This window comes from Stegostoma tigrinum, chromosome 32, assembly GCF_030684315.1.
Source record: "Stegostoma tigrinum isolate sSteTig4 chromosome 32, sSteTig4.hap1, whole genome shotgun sequence".
In the NCBI taxonomy this organism is placed as follows: Eukaryota; Metazoa; Chordata; class Chondrichthyes; order Orectolobiformes; family Stegostomatidae; genus Stegostoma; species Stegostoma tigrinum.
This window is the reverse complement of record NC_081385.1, coordinates 1,930,446-1,951,971: the sequence shown is the minus strand read 5'-3', so window position 1 is coordinate 1,951,971 and position 21,526 is coordinate 1,930,446. Positions and strand designations below refer to the sequence as shown.

Sequence of the window (21,526 nt, the reverse complement as noted above, 5' to 3'; positions counted from 1 at the left end):
TTCTTGTGGCTGTCATGTAGGGTACCACAGGGATCAATGTTAGTGCCCTTGCTGGATGTGGTGTACTGGTAAATAATTTAGACTTGAATGTAGGAGGCTTGATCAGTAACTTTGCAGTTGGTAGGAAAATTAGTAAGGTGGTAAATTATGTGGAGGATAACCTAGGATTAGAGCAGAGGATGGACTGGCTGGTCAGATGGACTGAAAAATGGCAAATGGAATTTAAGAAAATAGAACAAAGAAAATTACAGCACGTGAGCAGGCCCTTCGGCCCTCCAAGCCAGCACTGATTGAGATCCTCTGTCTAACCTGTCATCTATTTTCTAAGGGTCTGTGTCCATTTGCTCCTGCCCATCCATGTACCTGTCCAGATATATCTTAAAAGACGCTAACACGTCTGTGTCTACCACCTCCGCTGGCAACGTGTTCCAGGCACCCACCGCCCTCTGTAAAGAACTTACCACGCATATCTCCCTTAAACTTTCCTCCTCTCACTTTGAACTCACGACCCCTAGTAATTGAGTCCCCCACTCTGTGGGGGGGAAAAAGCTTCTTGCTGTCCACCCTGTCTCTCCCCCTCATGATTTTGTAGACCTCAATCAGGTCCCCCCTCAATCTCCGTCTTTCTAATGAAAATAATCCTAATCTACTCAATCTCTCTTCATAGCTAGCACCCTCCATACCAGGCAACATCCTGGTGAACCTCCTCTGCACCCTCTCTAAAGCGTCCACATCCTTTTGGTAACGTGGCGACCTGAACTGTACACAGTACTCTAAATGTGGCCGAACCAAAGTCTTATACAACTGTAACATGACCTGCTAACTCTTGTACTCAGTACCCTGTCCGATGAAGGAAAGCATGCCAGATGCCGCCTTGACCACCCTATTGACCTGTGTTGCCACCTTCAGGGAACAATGGCCCTGAACACTCGGATCTCTCTGTTCATCAATTTTCCCTGGGACTTTTCCATTTACAGTATAGTTCGCCCTTGAATTAGATCTTCCAAAATGCATTTGCCCAGATTAAACTCCATCTGCCATTTATCTGCCCAACTCTCCAGTCTATCTATATTCTGCTGTAATCTCTGGCAGTCCCCTTCACTATCTGGTACTCCACCAAATCTTAGTGTCATCTGCAAACTTGCTGATCAGACTACCTACACCTTCCTCCAAATCATTTACGTATGTCACAAACAACAGTGGTCCCAGCACAGATCCTTGTGGAACACCACTAGTCACAGGTCTCCAATTTGAGAAACCCCCTTCTACTACTACTCTGACTCCTGTTGCCCAGCCCATTCTCTATCCATCTAGCTAGCACACCCTGGACCCCATGTGACTTAACTTTCTCCATCAGCCTGCCATGGGGAACCTTATCAAACGCCTTACTGAAGTCCATGTATATGACATCTACAGCCTTTCCCTCATTTAGTCGGATTAAATGTGTGGTGATGCCCTTGGGTAGGACAGACAAATAAGGGAATATGTGTTGAATAGTAGGAGCCTGAGAAGCACCATGAGACCTTGGTGTATGTGTCCATCAGTCACTTGTAGTGGGGCAGGTAGACAAGTTAAGATACATGGGATTGCCTTTATTAACTGCGACATACATTTTAAAAGCAGTGAGGTTATGCTAAAACTGGACAAAATTCGATCAGTTCACAGCTAGAGTATTGTGTACAATTCTGGAGTCCATATTGTCAGAGGGATATGGTTGTGCTGGAGAAGGTGCAGAGGAGATTTACCAGGACATTGCCTAAGATGGAGAGTTTTAGTTATGAAATGAAATTGGATGGACTGGGGTTTTATTTTGGAGCAGAGGAGACTAAGGAGGATATGATTGAGAGGCAAACATGACAGAGGGATTAATGACTAAATGTCATAGATTTAAGGTAAGGGCCAGGAGATTTAGAGGGAATGTGAGAAATTTATTTTCCGACTGAAGATGGTGGGAATCTGGAACTCACTGCCTGTAAGGGTAATGGAAGCAGGTGCCCTTATAACATTTTAAGCAGTAGTTAGTGGTACATTTGTGATGCCGAGATTAGATTAGATTCCGTACAGAGTGGAAACGGGCCCTTCGGCCCAACAAGTCCACACCGCCCCTTGGAGCATCCCACCCAGACCCATTTCCCCCCCCATCCCCCTATAACCCATGCACCCCTGAACACTATGGGCAATTTAGCATGGCCAATCCACCTAGCCTGCACATCTTTGGATTGGGGGGAAACCGGAGCACCCGGAGGAAACCCACACAGACACTGGGAGAATGTGCAAACTTCACACAGACAGTCGCCCGAGGCTGGAATCGAACCCAGGTCCATGGCACTGTGAGGCTGCAGTGCTAACCACTGAGCCACCGTGCCGCCCCAAGATGTCTAAGGCTATGGTTCAAATGCTGGAAAATGGGATCTGAATAGTTAGGCGGTTGTTTTTGAACTGGGCAGACTTGATGGGCTAAAGAGCCTTTCTCTGTGACCTCTATGATCAACCACGGGGTCAATTTTTGGGACGTCTTAATTTGTGTCCCTATATTCAACCCTATATCATCAATATATACCATAAACTGCAAGAGATTCGGTACTGATGTAAAACCTTGGAGAGAGAAAGAAGGAAAAATTGGGTAAAGCCAAAATGATAAATTGTAATCCACTCTTAGAACCATTCTCCTCTTTCGAGTGCATCTTGTTTTTGCAGTACTTACCTTTATCATTGTTACTGTTTAGTTCAGTTGTGAAATTGAGTTGAACTTCAGCATTGTTCTTCATTTGCTCAGTTTGACTGAAAACATATCTGTTATACTCTCAGTATTGTTAAGGAATGCATTCCACTATGTTAACCCATCAAAGGTGAGGAACAGGGATATATAGCCAGCCATGGGTATGACTTGAAAGGGACCTTGCAGATGTTGCAGCACTGCCTTGTTCTTTCTCGGTCACAGAGTTTACAAATCTGAATATGCTGTCAAAGGAGCCTTGGAAAATTCTAAGTGCATTTTTTTTAAACCTTTAATTGTATGTATAAGCCAGGGAGTGCCAAATGAATGGGTTACAGTGGTGACTGGGGTGGCAAATAAGTGGATTACTTTGTCTATGATACCAGGCTTCTTGAGTAATGTTGAAAGTGCATATTCAAAAATAAATATACGGTGTTCCATCACACTTTTGATTTGTATCATAGAAATTGTTCAACACCTTTGTAAAATCAGAAGGAAAATTACTTGGGCAGAATTCCCAGCCTCTGATCAGTATGGAAAAGATTTGACTGGTTAAATTTCTAATAATGGTAAATGGTAATTAAAATGTTCATTGTGAGAGATGATGGATGTCTTTGTATGTCAAGGTCAGAAATCACACAACACCAGTTGTAGTCCAACAGGTTTATTTGAAATCAGAAGCTTTTTGAGCCTTGCTCCTCCTTCAGCTGTTAGTGAAGTGGTATCAGACACAAAATTTCTAAGTACAAGATCAAAGGGTCACACCACTGATGATGTATTAAACAAACCTAGGATGCCGTTAAATCTTCAATCAGTTAGAAGGTTTTAATTGATTTAATATGTGTATTTAAATCCCTGAATTCCTTTAAATTCACTGCCCTAAGAGAACTAAAAGCTTTCAGTGTAAAGAAGAGGTGACATTTTAGGTTAGACAATGCATGCGAGGTGTGAGGCCTTGTTTGTAATCAGTTTGTGTGTCAAGGCAAGATGGTTAAATTCTGCATTGACAGTCATTGGCTGACACTTGTGACACAAATACTGCTTAACTCGAACAGCTGAAGCCTGATTGTCCAGTTCAGTCCACGTATAGGCACAATTTACTCCAGTAACTGAGGATTTAGAAATTAAACCTTCCTTTATTCCCTGGGATGTGGGTGTCACTGGCAAGGCCAGCATTTGTCTGTCCCTATTTGTCATTGTAATGAGTGACTTGCTGGATCATTTTAGAGGACACTTGAGAATCAACCACATTGTGTCACTCCAGACCACAGCATAGGCCATGTGGTCTATAGATTCCCTACCCTAAAGGACATTAGTCAACAGGTGAATTTTTCTCCATTTTAGTACTGAACACTGTGCAATCATCAGTGAATGTCTGCTGACATTATGGTGGAGAAAAATTTGGCTTGGCCTAAAGCACTGACAATTAGGTTGTTTGTTAGCAGCAAGGAAGAGAAGGAAAGAAGAGAAGAATAGTGATGAGGGAATTCTCTTGCGGATAATAAACTTCGGTGAAATATTTCTCAATGTCCTGTAGTTCATATGAATATAATAAATAGGAACAAAAGTAGACTATATTTCCCATTGAACGTGTTCCACCAATAGTCTTTCCCAGCTTCTTCCTAAATCCTTTACATGGACCAAAATCTGTCTCTGCCTTTAATGTGTTCAGTGATGGTGCATCCATTACCAACTACCTACTAGAATTCCAAATATTCACAGCCCTTTTAATGAAGAAATTTATCCTCATCTTATTTCTAAATGATCATCTCCTTATTCTGAACCATTCTCCCTTATTCTAATTCTCCAGCCAAGGGAAAATAATGTATCTACCTTAACAAACATTTTCATTGTGAAATTTGCGATGAGATCACCTGGCATCCTTCTAAATTCCAAAGAATGTAGATCAAATTTGCTCACCTCTTACTGTTGACCTACCTTCTTATCTCAAAGTTTAAACCTTTATTAGTTTAAAAAAAAAGAAGTTATATGAGGAAGAATTTTTTCATGCAGTGAGTGGTCAGGGTCTTGAAAGTACAGCCTGAGTGTGTGATGGTGGATTTTCAATCCAAGGTATCTAGAAGGAAATTAGATTGTCTTTTTGCAAAAAGACAATGTGCAGTTACAGAATAAAGGTAGATGAATAACACTAAGTAAATCGATTATTTTGAGAACCAGTGCTGTCACGTTGGACTGAATAGTATCCTTCTGCAACTGTAACAGTTCTGTGATCCTGAACCTAGTGAATCTTTAGTGCACTGCTGCAATGCAGATATATTTTCCCTTCAGGAGGGAATCCTGGAATGAGCAAATCAAGCATGAACTGTGGTTATCAAAATGTAGTTTTCTATCAAATAGCCCCTTCCTGTGTTTTGCCTTTGATAAACTTCATTGTTTTACACATTAATGAGTGAGTGATTGTAGATTGCTTATCCAGATCTGCAAAATAGGTGATAGACATTCCTTGTATATGTTGCTATGAGTAACCCAACAGACGTGCATCCAGCCGAAATATTTGCATTTCATGTAGCACGCAGTGATCTTGATAAGAAAATAAATTTTTTCAGGAATCAGTTCTTTCCTTTTCTTTTATGTTCTTTGGCAGTTTGTAAAGTTTACTTCCTAGACTCGTGAGATTGTTCTACATTGCTGCTCTTCTCATGTGTCTGATTTGTGATAGTCCTATATCAGTCGTTCTCTGCTCCTGCCCGAACCTTCCTATCGGATATCCATTTTGATAAGACAATTTCCTTAATTTGTTAATTTTTGGAATATCTGTGGGCCAGAACAAAACAAACTGTTATCAGGGGAAATGTTAAACTTACGTCATAGAAGCAGGTTCTTCAGTTCAACTTGTCTATGCTGTTCTTCATGCATGTTGTGTGCTTGCTGCACGCAATCTCCCTCAAAGCAAAGATTGCTCATAATGGAAATGCCCAGGAAATGTATTTCCTATAAGGTACAACATTCTTCAAAAACTGTTGAATCTCTTATTTCTAAGTTCAATTGTGAAATTTTCAAATTGATGGCACAGAAATGTCAAGTGGCATCTTGTCTGGTCATTGGTTTCCAGACGTCTCTCTAACTGCGATTATATATTTGAGGTTTTACCAATGATGCATTTTGGGTTGAACTTGTTTCTCATTTGATTGGCCTAAACATAAGGATTTCACAGTATTGATTTGTTAATCTATTTAATGTCTTGTATATGTTTTTTGACTTGCTAGGTGCTTCCTGTTGAAAATTACTGCTGAAGCACCCTTTGGTAAATTTATACCCAACTACCAACTTAAACTGGAGTAAAAACAGGAGTGTGCTGCCTTTAATTTTAAATGCTACATATCTCATAATACATAAATAGTTAAGACTGTTTGGACTGATGATGCCAATGTTTTGTAGAAAAATATGCAAAAAAAATGCCTGTGGGTGTGACTTGTGTTATCAGCATTTTTAACAGCACTTCTTGGAAAGGCTTATACTGCTGTTTTATGCTGATAGATGCTGCACAGTGTAATAACACTTGTGGCTTCATTGCAGTCTTACTTCCTTCCTCATTTCCTTTTGCTCTTGCGCAGTTTTTCATTCTTGTCAAAACTCCCAACTGATGCTTCTAGCTTACTAAGCTTAAACTGCAGTTCAAAAGATTATGTTGCTTGAATTGTGATGCATTTTGGATATTTGGATTAAAGAAACAGCGCCAGTGTAGATATAAAATTGGCTAAGACAAGAATTGCAGAGAAGTATGGTGAATGGTTGTTTTACACTGGGAAAGCGTGCAGTGGTTTCCTCACAGAGTTGATATTAGAATCACTGCTTTTTTTAGTTACCTGGACTTTAAAGTATTGGCAAAGATTTGTTGCTCTGGTTATAAGTGAGGTTGTTGACTTGCTTGCCAAGCTGGCTTGTTTTTCTTTTCAGAAGTTTTGTCACCATGCTAGGTGACATCATCAATGGAGTCTGCAATGAAGCAATGTTGTTCTACTCCGCTTGGAATTTATACTCTCTGGTCCGCTATGCTGAGTACTGTCATTTCCTGTTTTGATCTACATGGGTTGATATGTGGGGTCCAATTCTATGTTTGTTGATTGAAGTATGGATGGAGAACCATGCCTCTAGGAATTCCCGTGCATGTCTATGTTTTGGCTTGAGCTACTATGGTTACTTTTGTCCCAGTTAAACTGATGGCCTTCGTTGTCTGAATGTACAGATATTAAGAAGAGTATATCTGTACATTCAGACAATGAAGGCCATCAGTTCAACTGCAACAAAGTAGCCATGGTAGCTCAAGCCAAACGCAGACACGCACGGGAATTCCTAGAGGTATGGTTCTCCACCCATACTTCAATCAACAAACATAGAATTGGACCCCACATATCAACCCATGTAGATCAAAACAGGAAATGACAGTACTCAGCATAGCGGACCAAACAGTACAAATTCCAAGTGGAGTAGAACGACGTCGCTTCATTGGAGGCTCCACTGATGTCACCTAGCATGGTGACGAACGTCTGAACAAAAACAAATCAGCTCGGCCAGCAATCTCAGTTACCTGGACTTTTGTATGTCTGGCAAAATATCAAAGTTAGAGACAATGAGCAGGATAGTAAAATGCTAAAGGAAGACCTGGACGGGGTGGAAGATTGAATACTCAGTGGACAATTGTAAATTTAACACCTTAGGCTTACGGCATCAAAGTATGAAAGTTAACTGTCAAGTGATTTACTTTGGTTGAAAACATAAGGAATGACAACCTAAAGTGCAGCATACTTTTAGGGGAATGCTCTCAGCTGTTTGAAGATGGCAAATTGACAAGGCTGTTTCTTTCTGAAAATGGAATCTTTGGCTTTGTATACAGAGCTCGATTACAAAAGTGAGAAGTTATGCTAAACTTTAGTGTTCAAATAGAATAATTGAATTATTATAGTTCAATAGGTGATTTGACCCATTGTGTCTGTGATGGACCTTCTAAGGAGTAATTCCCCTGCTGCCACCCTCATTCTCTCCCTATGTCACTGCACCTTGATCCTTTTAAGAAATTTAGAAATGTCACAGAGTATGCCACATTGCGCCTGCTGCAGTTGATACCAATCTAACTGTACTTTCCAGTACTTAGTCTGTATCCATGGAGGTTATGAGAATAAAACTACATATCATTGGACTAGGTCATTCAGCCCTTCGAGCTTGCTTCACTATTTAACAAGATCATGGCAGAGCTGTAGCCTATGTTCTTAGACCTTCCTTTGACCCATATATCTCAATGCTTCCAGGTGTTTTTTAAGTGAGTTGAGGATTTCAGCCTCTGTTTTCAGACAATGAATTCCAGACCCCTCCTACCCTTTGAATGAATGTCTCGTTTTCGCTGTACAACAGACTTGAAGAAGGATGCCAAGGCTTTGGTTTGGAGTACAGAAGAGGTTTCCTGGATTGTATTGTTGATGCATGACTTAAGGTACTTTTCAGAGATTAGAGAAACTACATTCTTCAGAAACTGCCTTGTTATCTCAGATTCTCCAGCATCTGCAGTTCCTGTTATCTCTGCTACATTTCTCCTGCTTGGAGAAGAAGAAATTGACAGGAGCTATAACATTGATGCTGTCATGAATTGTCACAAAGGGTTTTGCTAGAAAAGTGGCAGGAGTTTCAGCAATCTGAGGGAACAGATTTAACATCACTGGCTAAAGAAAGGTATTATGAAAGTGAACGTTACGTAGTGAGTCATGCTGTGGAATGTACTGCCTGAAAATATTGTGGAAACAGATTCAACAATTCAATTTTTCAAAAGGGAATTGGATATGGATTTAACAGGGCACTGGGGAGAAGATAGGAAAGTAGAGGTAATTGGAAAGCTCTTTCAAAGAGCCACCATAGTGTGCGAAATGTCCTCTTTCTGTTCTGTATTATTTTATGATTCCTTGCCATTCTCCCTGCTTTGGTGCTCTTTCCCCTTAGGCCTGGGCATAGAGCTCATGTATTCCATCACACTCTTGACTGGTGCCTTGTAGATGGTGGAAAGGATTTGGGAAGTGAGAAGTGAGTAAATTGCCGCAGTATTCCTAACCTCTGACCTCCAGTTGTAGCCACTCTGTTTATTTGGTGAGTTCAGTTGAGTTTCAGGTCAGTAGTAACCCCCAGGATGTTGGTAGTGGGTGAATTCAGTGATGGTAACACTATTGAATGCCGTGGGCAGTGGTGAGATGATCATTGCCTGGCATTTGTGTGGCGCAAATGTACTTGCCGTTTGTTGGCCCAAGCTTGGATTTTGTACAGATCTTGTAATGTTTGGACTTGGAATTCTTCAGCATCAAGAGGAGTGGTGAATAGTGCTGAACCTTGCACACCTATCGGCAAACATTGCTTAGGATGGAGGAAGGTCATTAATGAAGCAGGTGAAGATGGTTGGCCCAAGGCTGCTACACTGAGGGACTCCTGTAAAGATGTTCTGAAGCTGAGATGACTAACCTCCAGCAACTGTAACTACCTTCCTATGTGCCCGATACGACTTCAACCAGGGGAGAATTTTTCCCCGATTCCCATTGCTCCCAGTTTTGGTAGGGCTCCTTGATGTCACATTCTGTCAAATGCTGCTTTGAAGTCAAGAGCAGCCACTCTTAACTCACCCATGGTATTTAAGTCTTTTGTCCATGATTGAACCAAGGCTGTAATAGAATCAAGAGCTGAGTGGCCCTGGCAGAGCCCAAACTGCGTGCCACTGAGCAGCTGCTGCTTGATCGCTCTGTTGATGACACCTTCCATCACTTTACTGATCATCGAACATAAATGGGTGGGATGGTAATTGGCCGGGTTGGATTTGTCCTGCTTTTAGAATACCTGGGCAACTTTTCATATTGGGTAGATGCCAGTGTTGTAACTGTGTTGAAGAGCTTGGCCAAGGAACTGGAGATCTGGAGTGCAAATCAGCAGTACTTTTGGTGGAATATTGTCAGGGCCCACATCCTTTGCAGTATACAATGCCTCTGACTGTTTCTTGATATCACATGGAGTGAATTGAATTGATTGAAGATTGGCATCTCTAATGCTGGGGACCACCTCGAGGAGACTGAGATGGATCATCCACTTGGCACTTGTGACTGACGATTGCTAATGTTACAGTCATATCTTTTGCACTGATCTTTTGAGGATGGGGTTATTTGTGGAGCCACCACCACCTCTAGTGAGTTGGTTAATCATTCACCATCACCATTCACAACTGGATGTGGCAGGACTGCAGAGCTTAGATCTGACCTTTTGGCTGTGGGATTGCTAGGCTATACCTGTGCCTTGCTGCTTATACTGTTTGTTTACAAGTAGTTCTGTTTGGTAGCTTCACCAGGTTGACACTTCATTTTTCTGTATGCTGCAATCTCCATTTAATTAACGTTGACCCCCGTTGCTTGATGGTAATAGTTGAGTGGAGGATATGCCAGGCCATGAGGTTGCAGATTGCGCTTGAGTACAGTTCTGTTGCTAGATCTATTTGATGCCTGCCCCATTTAGCACGTTGATTGTGCCACACAACACGATGGAGTTTATTGTCCATGACAAGGCGGGCCTTTGTCTCCACAAGGATTGTGTAGTGGTCATTCTTATCAATGCTGTCATGGACAGATGCATCTGCAGCTGGTGGATTGGTAAGAATGAGATCAAATATGTTTTTCCTTATTGGTTCCCTCCCCACCTGCTGCCCACCCAGCCTAGTAGCTATGTCCTGTAGGACCTGACCAAGATCAGAAGCACTGTTGCTAAGCTACAAAGCTACTGTTGATGGTGGACATTGAAATCCCCCATCAAGAGTACATTTTGTACCCTTGCCAATGAGGCTAAAGGTAGACAAGTCTCCTGGAATACATCCCAGGCTACTAAGAGAGATGGTGGGAATAGTAGCAAGCGCAGTCGTAATTTTCCAAAATTTGCTGGACTTGGGGACAGTTCCAGTAGATTGGAAAACAGCCAATGTGAGGCCACTGCTCAAAGAAGGAGGTAGACAAAAGATTGGGAATTACAGGCTGGCTAGCTTAATTTCTGTTGTGGGGAAAGTCCTCAAATCTATCATCAAGGACGAAATAGCAGGACGTAGGTAGAAAATTGCCCCATTGGGATGCAGCATGGGTTCATGAAAGGCAGGTTATCCTTGACTAATTTGCTACAATTTTGCGAAGACATTATGATCATTGTAGATGATGGGGACCCCAGTAGATATGGTGTATCTGGATTTCCGAAGGCATTCAACAAGGAGCCGCACAAAAGCTTACTGGATAAGATACATTGCCTGTAATGCCATGCACCTGTATCAGCATGGCTTGAGGATTGGTTAACTAACGAAGCAAAAAGTGGGGAAAAATAAGAGTTTCTCTGGTTGGCGTATAGTAACTAGTGGTGAGCCTCAGATCAGTACTGGAACTGCAATTGTTTACAATTTACATAGACGATTTGGAGTTGGGGACCATGTGTAGTGTGTCAAAGTTTGCGGATGACACTGTGATAGGGGTAGAGCAAAGTGTGTAGAGGACTGTGGAAGTTTGCTGAGAGATATAGATAGTTTAAGTGAATGGGTGAAGGTTTGACAGGTGGAATTCCATGTAGATAAATGTGAAATCATTCACTTTGGGTGGGGTCAAGCTTCCACAGGACCAGGGTTTTTAATTTTAGTCTTCTGCCATGCTGGAGTCTTGAAGCTAGCTGTAGAAGCTCTTATTCCTGTTTCTGTTCCAGTCAAAAGCTGGGATTCTCTTCCTGCTGCTAGAATTGAATGTGACACAAACAATCTATTTTACTGAATTTATCCTTGCCAAGGATGTGTTTATAGTATGTTACTGTGTTGGAACAGTTAGACGATCAGATCATAAGACATAGGAGCAGAAATTAGACCATTAAGCCCATTGAGTCTGCTCCACCATTCAATCATGGTTGATAAGTTCCTCAACTCCATTCACTTGCTTTCTCCCTGTAACCCTTGATTTCTTTGATAATCAAGAACCTATCTCTCTCAGTTTTAAATGTACTCAATGACCTGGCCTCCACAGCCTTCTGTGGTAGTGAATTCCATAGATTCACCACCCTTTGGCTGAAGAAGTTTCTCCTTATCTCCATTCTAAAAGGTCTTTCCTTTACTCAGCAAGGGGCCCAGCAATCTCTTCCCTTGCTTCTCAGAGGTCTAGGGTACACCTGATTAGGTTCCAGGAATTTATCTATTTTTATGCATTTTAAGATGTCCAACACCACCTCTTTGTAATGTGGACATTTTTCAAGATGTTGCTTTTGTTACTGTTTTGTCCTTTAATGTATTTGTAGAATCTCTTTGAATTCTCCTTAACCTTCTTTGCCAAAGTTATCTCATGTCCCCTTTTTGCTGTCCTGGCTTCCCTCTGTGCCCCTGGGTCCTAGACTCTCCTACCAATGGAAGCATCTTCCCAACAGCCACTTTGCCCAGGCCATTCAGTGTTCTGTAAGTTTCAATTAGATTCCCCTTCATCCTTCTAAACTCTAATGAGTATAGTCCCAGAATCCTCAACTGTTCCTATATTGTAAGCTTTCCATTCCTGGGACCATTCTCGTGAACCTCCTCTGAACCTGCTCCAGGACCAGTATGTCCTTCCTGAGATATGGGGCCCAAAACTGCATGCAATACTCCAAATGTGGCCTGATCAGACCTTTGTAAAGACTCAGTTGTACATCCCTGCTTTTATGTTCAATTAGTAATTAGTAACAGTTTGTATATGTTCTGTTAAGCATTTCGATAGGCTCCAGTTAAGCCAATTTTTTTTTTGTATTTTTACTGTAGTATGAAAATAGTTTGCTTCAAGTCAAGAGTAAAAATCATAGAGAAGAATAATAGGGTGGTTATGGTAGAGGATCTTAACTTTCCAAGCATAGACTGGGATTGCCATAGTATTAAGGGCTCAGATGGAGGAAGGTCAATTTTGATGGAATCTGGCCAGAACTTTCAAAAGTTGACTGGGGGGTCGGGGGTGGGGGGGTGGGGGGCGAATGTTTGCAGAAGGCTGGAAAATGGGAATCCTTCAGAAATGAGATAACGGGAGCCTAGAGACAGTATTTCCCTGTTAGGGTGAAGGGCAAAGCTGGTAGGTGTAGGGAATGCTGGATGACTAGAGAAATTAATGTTTTGGTCAAGAATAAGATGGAAGCACATGTCAGATATAGACAACAGAGATTATAAACCTCTGGATGAGTATAAAAGCAATTTAGGAGCATACTAAAGAGGGAAATCAAGAGGGCAGAAAAGGCACATGAGATAGCTTTGGCAAAGAAGGTTATGGAGACAAGATTTAGACTAGATTCCCTACAGTGTGGAAACAGGCCCTTTGGCCCAACAAGTCCACACTGCCCCTTGAAGAATCCCACCCAGACCCATTCCCTGTAACCCACTCACCCCTGAACACTATGGGCAATTTAGCATGGCCGATCCACCTAGCCTGCACATCTTTGGGCTGTGGGAGGAAACTGGAGCACCCGGAGGAAACCCACGCAGACACAGGGAGAATGTGCAAACTCCACACAGACAGTCGCCCGAGGTTGGAGTTGAACCTGGGTCCCTGGTGCTGTGAGGCTGCAGTGCTAATCACCGAGCCACCGTGCCGCCCCATTCAAAGGGATTCTACAAATTCATTAAGGACAAAAAGGTAACAAGATGCCTTCAAGGCAGAGATCGACAAATTCTTGATCTCAAAAGGAATCAAGGGCTACAGGGAGAGTGCAGGGAAGTGGTGTTGAAATGCCCATCAGCCTTGATTTAAATGGCGGAGTGGTAATGGGCCGAATGGCCTTACTTCCACTCCTATGTCTTATGGTCTTATGGTAACAAAAGCAACATCTTGAAAAACATCCATATTACAGAAGAGGAGGTGCTGGACATCTTAAAATGCATAAAAATGGATAAATTCCTGGGACCTGATCAGATGTACCCTAGACCTCTGTGGGAAGCAAGAGAAGAGATTGCTGGGCCCCTTGCTGAGATATATCCTTCTTCAATTGCCACAGGCAAGTTGCCAGAAGACTCGCTGCTGGCTAATGTGGTGCCACAATTTAAGAAAGGTGATAAGGAAGAGTCAGGGGACTGTAGACTGGCATGCATGACATTTGTGGTTGAAGGGAATCCTGAGGGACAGGATTTACATGTATTTGGAAATGCAGGGACTGATTAAAGGTAGTCAATATGGCTTTCTGTGTGGGAAGTCACGTTTCACCAACTTGATTATTATTTCTTCAAAAGACACAATGAGGCTTGATGAAAGCAGAGTGGTGGGTGTGATCTATATGGACTTCAGCAAGGCATTTGATAACGTTCCTCGTGGTAGACTCGTTAGCAAGGTTAGATCACATGGAATAGAGGGCGAACTAACCTTTTGAATACAGTAGTCTTGAAGATAGATGGTGATGAAAGGTTGCTTTTCAGACTGGAGACCTGTGACCAGTGGTGTGCCACAGGATCAGTGCTGGGTCCGCTGCTTTTCATCATTTATATAAATTATTTTGTAGGAGATGTGTTTAGTCAATTTGTAGATAATAACCAAAATTAGAAGTATAGTGGACAGCGAAGGAGGTTACCTCGGAGTACATGGGATTTTGATTAGATGGGCCAATGGGCCGAGGAGTGACAAGTGGAGTTTAATTTGGATAAGTGTGAAGTGCTGCATTTTGCAAAGACAAATCAGGATGGGACTTACACTTAATGGTAAGGTCCTGGGCAGTGTTGTTGAACAAAGAAACCTTGGAGTGCAGGTTCTTAGTTCCTTGAAAGTGGAGTTGCAGGTAGTAAGATAGTGAAGAATATGTTGGTGTGATTGCCGTCAGTGCATTGAACGTAGGAGTCGGTACGGTAGGTCATATTGTGGCTGTACAGGACGTTGGTTAGGCGAATATCAGCAACTTCATGAAGTTCTGGTCTCCTTGCTGATAGGAAGGATGCTATCAAACTTCAGATTCCCTACAGTGTGGGAACAGGCCCTTCAGCCCAACAAGCCCACACCACCCCTTGGAGCATCCCACCCAGACCCATCCCCCTATAACCCACACACCCCTGAACACTATGAGCAATTTAGCAAGGCCGATCCACCTAGCCTGCACATCTTTGGACTGTGGGAGGAAACCGGAGCACACAGAGGAAACCCACACAGACACAGGGAGAATGTGTAAACTCTGCACAGACAGTCGCCCGAGGCTAGAATCAAACCCAGATCCCTGGCGCTGTGAGGCTGTGGTGCTAACCACTGAGCCACCGTGTCACTCAACTTGAAAGGGTTCAGAAAAGTTTTACAGGGATGTTGCTAGGTTGACGGGCTTGAGCTATAGGCAGAGGCTGTATAGGCTGGAGTTATTTTTCCTGGAATGTTGGGGGCTGAGGGGTGACCTCAGAGGATTACAAAATTGTGAGGGGCACGGAAAGGATAAATAGACTTTTCCTGCAGAGGAGGGAGTCCAAAACTCGAGCACATAATTTTGAGGTGAAAGGGGAAAGATTTAAAATGGATCTAAAGGGTAACTTTTTCGTGCAGAGCATGGTGCGTGTATGGAAAAAGCTGCCAGAGGAAGTGGTGGAGGCTGGTACAATTACAAGATTTAAAAGGCGTCTGGATGGGTATATGAATAGGAAGGGGTGAGAAGGATATGGGCCAAATGCTGGCAAATGGGACTAGATTTATTTTGGACATCTGGTTGGCATGGATGTGTTGGTCTGTTTCCATGTTGTATATCTCTATGACTATGACTATGACTACCCAAGGCCCTATTATTAATTATATAAGGCCTGCCCTTTTCTATGATACCAAAATGCAATACCTCTCATTTACCCAAGTTGCGCTCCATCTAGCATTCTAGCATTCTATTGTTCTTCATTGTCTACTGTTCAACCAGTTTTGGCGTTGTCTGCAAAGTTACTAACTGTGCCTTCTATATTCTCATCTGAATCATTTATGTAAAAGGATAAGAGGACCCAGAACCAATCCCTGTGGAGCACCACTGGTGACAAGCCTCCAGTCTGAAAAGCAGCCCTCTACCACCACTGTCTGTCTCTTAACGTTCAGCTAACTATGTATCCAATTGGCAAGCTCACCCTGAATTCCGTGTGACCTATCTTTACTAATTTGTCTGCCATGCAGAACCTTGACAAAACAGCTTCATTATCACTGCCTTCATCAATCTTTTTGGTAACTTCATCCGCAAACTCAAGCAATTTTGTGAGACATGATTTTTCTTGCACAAAACCATGCTGACTATCTGTAATCAATTTTTGCCTCTCTAAATGTCCATAAATTCTATTGTTTAAAATCACCTCCAGCAAGTTACCCACAAGCAAAGTGAGACCACAACCCTTCTTAAGCAAAGGCACAGCATTAGCCACTATCCAGTCATCACGCAGCTCACCTGTAATTATAGGTAATGCAAATATTTCTGCGAGGTATCCCCCAATTTCCTCCCTTACCTCCCACAATGTTCCAGGATATATCGGGTCCTGGAGATTTATCCACCTTTTATCTCTTTTAAGATCTCCAGAACTTCCCTTTTTTCAGTAATAAGAACTGTTTTTAAAACATTAATATTTATTTCCTGACTTCTGTAGCCTCTATTTCTTTCTCCACAGTAAAGACTGACGCAAAATATTAACTTAATATCTCTCCCACTTCCTGAGAAAAGACAACCTGTTTGATCCTCAAGGGCCCTATCCTCTCTCGAGTTACCCTCTTCATAGAATCCATACTGTGTGTAAGCAGCCTATTTGTCCCACAGAGCCCACACCAATCCCCCAAAGAGCAGCCTGCCGAGAAAGGGTCTTAGTAGGCAGGATGCAGAGAAGCAATGTTTCTTCTCATGGTAATCTAGAACTGTGGGCCAGTTTAAAAATGTGCTCTATTTAAGACCGGCAAAAGCATTTCTTGTGAGGGCTTTTTGTTTGGAATTCTGTCAATGACTCGTGGAGGCTGGGCCATTGAATATGCTCAGGACTGAGTTGGATAGATTTTTGATTGATAAGTGAGCTGAGGCTTGCAGGGAAAAGCAAGAATCAGGAGTTACAGGCAGAATCAGATCAACTGTGATTTTTATTAAATGGCAGAACAGACCCATGAGCCAGGTGGTTTGCCCCTTTTGCTATTTCTTGTGAATGTTCTCATCCTCTGCAGTGGTCCAGGCCAGCAGTGAATGAAAGAGTTGGACCAGAATTATTTGATGTGTTTTTTTCCCCAAAATAAACCTAATTCTTAAAATTTATGGGAAATATATTTTTATCATTTATATTACATGATGGTTCAGAATTGACATTACGTGAGATATGAATCAAATCACTTTCTATGTGCATGCATTTAATGCTTAATCATATTCATTAGACATCAAATATACAACCCAAGGAATTCTTCTATTACAAAAACCTGAGTCTCTAATTGGTGAAGAGTCTTAGATAGTGGCCTTTTCCAACTGCACCTCTGCAATGGCTGTCCTAGACGCTTAGAGTTTCTTAGCGCTGTCCTAGCCTTTGAAAGTTTCTTGTAGATTTTAGTGCATCTTTCGCCGAGTTGATAGCCCTCTAACCTCAGTTGATGTTTGTAGATCAAAGAAAATATGTTGCTGAAGATGATGTGAATGATTAATTTCTATTTTTCGATTTGCAGTCGAGGGAGACCAGTTGTCATTCTCTAATTTTACAGTTTATTATTCTTGATGTGGAGACATTGTAGGCATCGTTTGAACTGCATTCAACTACAATTGCTAAATGGATTATCCTACCTGGCTGCCTCCTGAGGCCTCCACTATGGCGGTGTTCAGATTTTCATTTCAGTCCTTTTGGACAAGTGGTCGTAGTCGAGTGCATGGGGTGTAGCAAAGGCTATGGACATTGACAACAGAATGGCTGTAAATAAATATAAATAGCTACTTTATTGAATTTTTACAGTTTTCAATAGAGAAATGTTAATGAAACTTTTAGTTAATGCAAATTAAAGTACTTTGAACAAAAGTTAGTGGCTTGTATGTTTACAGAACAGAGACTGTAATGCACTTAATTATGACACAAGGCCAAAAAGTGGTTCTTTTCTAGAATTGTTGTAGCTATGAATACTTGTAAAATTCTTTACTTACAAACATGGAGATAATATAGTCATCTGCATAAGAACAATCAAAGGAGGAAATCCTGATGGAATAAATTGTTTTCTGATGTTAGCATGGAATGTTTCAAATTTGGTATCCAAGACAGCATACTTTCCTCACTAAAAATTGATATGAAACAGCAAAACTTCTTGAATATCTAATAGTTGCTGGATGCTTTCTGATTTTTGCTGTTACTTGAATTGCCAAATAATCGTCAGGCCCCATTTTCAAGTATTGTGTGGATTGTCATAGAATGATTGCAGCATAGGAATAGACCATTTCACTTGCTAAACCCTGTCAAATCTCTGCAAGATTTAGCTTCTTCCACACTTCTGAATCTTCTCTGCAGCCATAAAACTTATTTTCAGGATTCACTCCTTTCTGAAAGGTATGATTGAATTATGGTTTCTTTATTCTTTTTCTTAAAGACCTTTATTCTGGAAGAAATTGACTATTTTTGTTGACAAACACTAATAAAGTACCATACTTTGCAGTGCTTTAATTTTGTCAGTTATGAAAATTTGTTTTTTCCAGATGTGGAAGTAAAAAAACAATCAATTTGACGTATTCTTTCATATGAAAGTTATGCGCCTTATATTTTGGTTTAAATTGTGTTTGTTGAGGGGATTGATTTCCTTAATGGATTAGAATATGGCACTTTAATCCTGAGATTTGACTAAAATCCAGCTCCATTCAAATCTTCGCCTCCCTCCTTAATTGCAAAGATTCTAATTAAAATGCTGTTGCGAGTACTTTTAATACAACTCAAGGGACTAGTCCAAAGCATGAATTCATATATTTGTTCACTCTGTTGGAATTATTATAGTGGGAATTGAAATGTCTAATGGGTTTAGTATTCAAAGTTACTGAGTTCCTGAAGTGGACACTATCTGATTTTCAGATCTGATAGTCTTCATGCCTAGTTGAAAATAAAGCAGAAAGAAATACAGATGACTGAAGTGCATCTGCATTTTATTCTAATCCTTGCATTTATCTACAACTCATTCAAAAACCTTCGTCCTTCAGAATTTCTCTTTGAATTTTATTGGCCCACACTGGCTCTCTTCCTTTAATTCTGGCCTCTCTTCTTTGCTTCATTCCAGCTTTATGTCATCATTAATGTCAGATTTGTGCTGCTTTGGTCCAGTTCTTTAGAACTGCACGCTAAATTTCTCTTTAAAAAAACTCCTCAAAACTGAAGGGCCTAGACCTGAAATGTCAGCTTTCCTGTTCCTCTGATGCTACTTGGCTTGCTGTGTTCATCCAGCTGTACACCTTGTTGTCTTTGTTTCCTCAAAACTGATTTCTTTGTCCAAGATCAGGCCTTCTGTCACTTTCTGGTTTAATGTACATTTTCCTTATGTCTTAATGTGTGTTGCTTTAAGACCTTTCTTTAAGTTAAACATACTATTAGTTGGAAGTTAGTACTTCTAGTTTGTGCTGTCACTAGTGTTCAAACTGAAGCAGTAAATTAATTTGCAAGTATTTTATTTAATTCTGCTTTCTGAATTAATGGTAATTATTAGTTTCAAAGTCTCTTTCACCAACGATAAAGACTTGTACGGAACCTAGATAAAATTTGCACCATTTGATCTCTAGACAAAAACACACTGAAGGTGGTATACTGGAAAAAGAAATAATGATTAAATCTTTGTTCATTAATAACTGTACAGCATATCAGTGTAGCAAGGTCATGCGATATCCACCTGATATATGATGCTACCTACAGCCACTACATAGCTTTACAAAGTGCATTTTTTAATGTCGTGCATGAAAGAATTATAATGGGCCAGTGTACCTGTGCTAATATTGCGGCCTAACAGTGCTAACTGAAGATGTGCTGGTAGATTATCCTGTCCACTGTTTTATTTGGGTAAGAATGTGTCCTGGTACTGAGTTTACATTCTGACAATTTTAAAAGTTATAGTGGTGAGATTGTCTTGAATTTTTTGGCACTTCATTGTGTTTTTCCACTTTACATTCCCAACAAGTAATTTAATTAGTTTCTGGCAGAGTGTTAAAAAGCCAGGGTTCACTCTGGCTTTTGTACCATTTAGAATTATTAAAAGTCACAGATGGAAATGCTGCAGTTTAGCTTGAGCAAGGCCCAAAGCAGGATGTATGGTGTATATATGTTAAAGTCTAGAGGATGTAATAGCAGAACTGTTAGAAATTGATAATATGACCATGCAGAGTCAGTGTGAAATCATTTGTGAATTGTGAAATCATGGCTAACAAAATTAGTAATATTCTTTTGAGGAGGCAACAAACAGGATAGATGATGGGGAAACAATGGATGTTACATATTTGGATTTTCAGTAGGTAGTCGATAAGGGACCAAACATTAGGCTCCTTAAGGCACGAGCCCATGGTGCTGGTAATATATTAGCACAGAGAGGATTGACTAATTAATAAAGACAGTGCGTGGGGCTAAAGTTGGGGGAAGGGGGCCATTTTCAGTCTATTAGCTTGTAACTAATAGACTGCTTCAGTGATCAGCGTATCAGTGCACCACCAAAACGTACATGTACAATCTGTATTCATGCCTTAGATGAGGGAAGTGAATGTACAGATGCCAAGTTAGCAGATGATATGAAAATAAGTGAGAAGGGAACTGGTTAGGATGACAGAATGAGTCCATGATATAGACAGGTTAAGTGAATAGGCAAGAAGCTTGGCAGAAGGAACATAATGTGGGAAAGTGTAGTTTTGTACACTTTGTCAGAATAAAATAGAAGAGCTGAATGTTGTTTAAACCAAGACAGACTGCAGAATGGAAGAATTTGAGTTCTTGTGCATGAATGACTAAAAGCCAGCATCCAAATTTGTAGGAAATAGGATAGGCAAAGGAAATGGAGTACAAAATTAGGAAACTTTGCTAAAAGTATGCAAGGCACTAGTCAAATTACATCGAGAATGCTGTGAACAATTTTCAGCCCCTTATCTAAAGAAGGATATGCTGCATTGGAAGCAGTCCAGAAAATATTCACCAGGTTGATTCTGAGTATAAAAGAATTGTCTTGGGTGGAGAGGTTGAACAGGTTGGCCCTGTACTGATTGGAGCCCAGAAAAATGAGAGACAACCTGACTAAAAAAAATTTAAGATTATTAGGGGGCTTGATAGGGTAGATGTGGGGTTGTTGCATCCTCTTGTAGGAGTGTCTAGGACCAAAAGGCATAATGTCAGAGTAAGGTTTTGCCCATATAAGAAAGAGATGAGAACCTGCAGGCAACTTTTACAGTTAAGTTGTTTCAGAATTTTCAAAGCTGAGACATATGTTAATCAAAAAAAAGGGGATCAAGGATTGAGGATAGGTAGGTCATTGGAGTCGATGATCAGATTGGCTATGACCTCAATGGAAGGCCTACTTTGCTCCTACATTTTGTAATCCAAACAGGTTGGTCTTTTATTTTGTGCATGAGATTTATAAATGCATGCACACGTACACTTGCTGATATGTGCCTCAAAACAGACTTGCTACATTACGTAGCTGTGAAGGAAGTGTGGAATTTTGCAGCAAACCTTGTAAATGTCTTAATTGAGGGAATCTTTCAAAAAGCCTTTCTTATCACCCCCATGATGATATTTGATCATACTTTAGAATTCTTAACAAATGAAAGGAGGGAAAGCAAAGTGTGCAATAATCTCTCTGATGGATTTAGGCAGTCGCAAAAGCATGTACCTCCAAAATGTATACCCTCGTGCTGAACACACCT

The 21,526-nt window shown here is 41.0% G+C and overlaps 1 protein-coding gene across 3 annotated transcripts in view; it reads left to right on the top strand.

The window, feature by feature from the left end:
• cbl (Cbl proto-oncogene, E3 ubiquitin protein ligase) overlaps positions 1-21,526 on the top strand; it is a 231,069-nt gene that overhangs the window by 50,886 nt on the left and 158,657 nt on the right. Inside the window, exon 1 of one of the 3 annotated variants that reach the window (XM_048562035.2) lies at positions 5,592-5,675. The exons of the other annotated variants lie outside the window; for them this stretch is intronic. The gene's annotated coding sequence lies outside the window, so the exon portion shown is untranslated. Of the gene's footprint in view, positions 1-5,591; positions 5,676-21,526 lie in introns of those variants that run through there. 3 annotated transcript variants of the gene reach the window in all.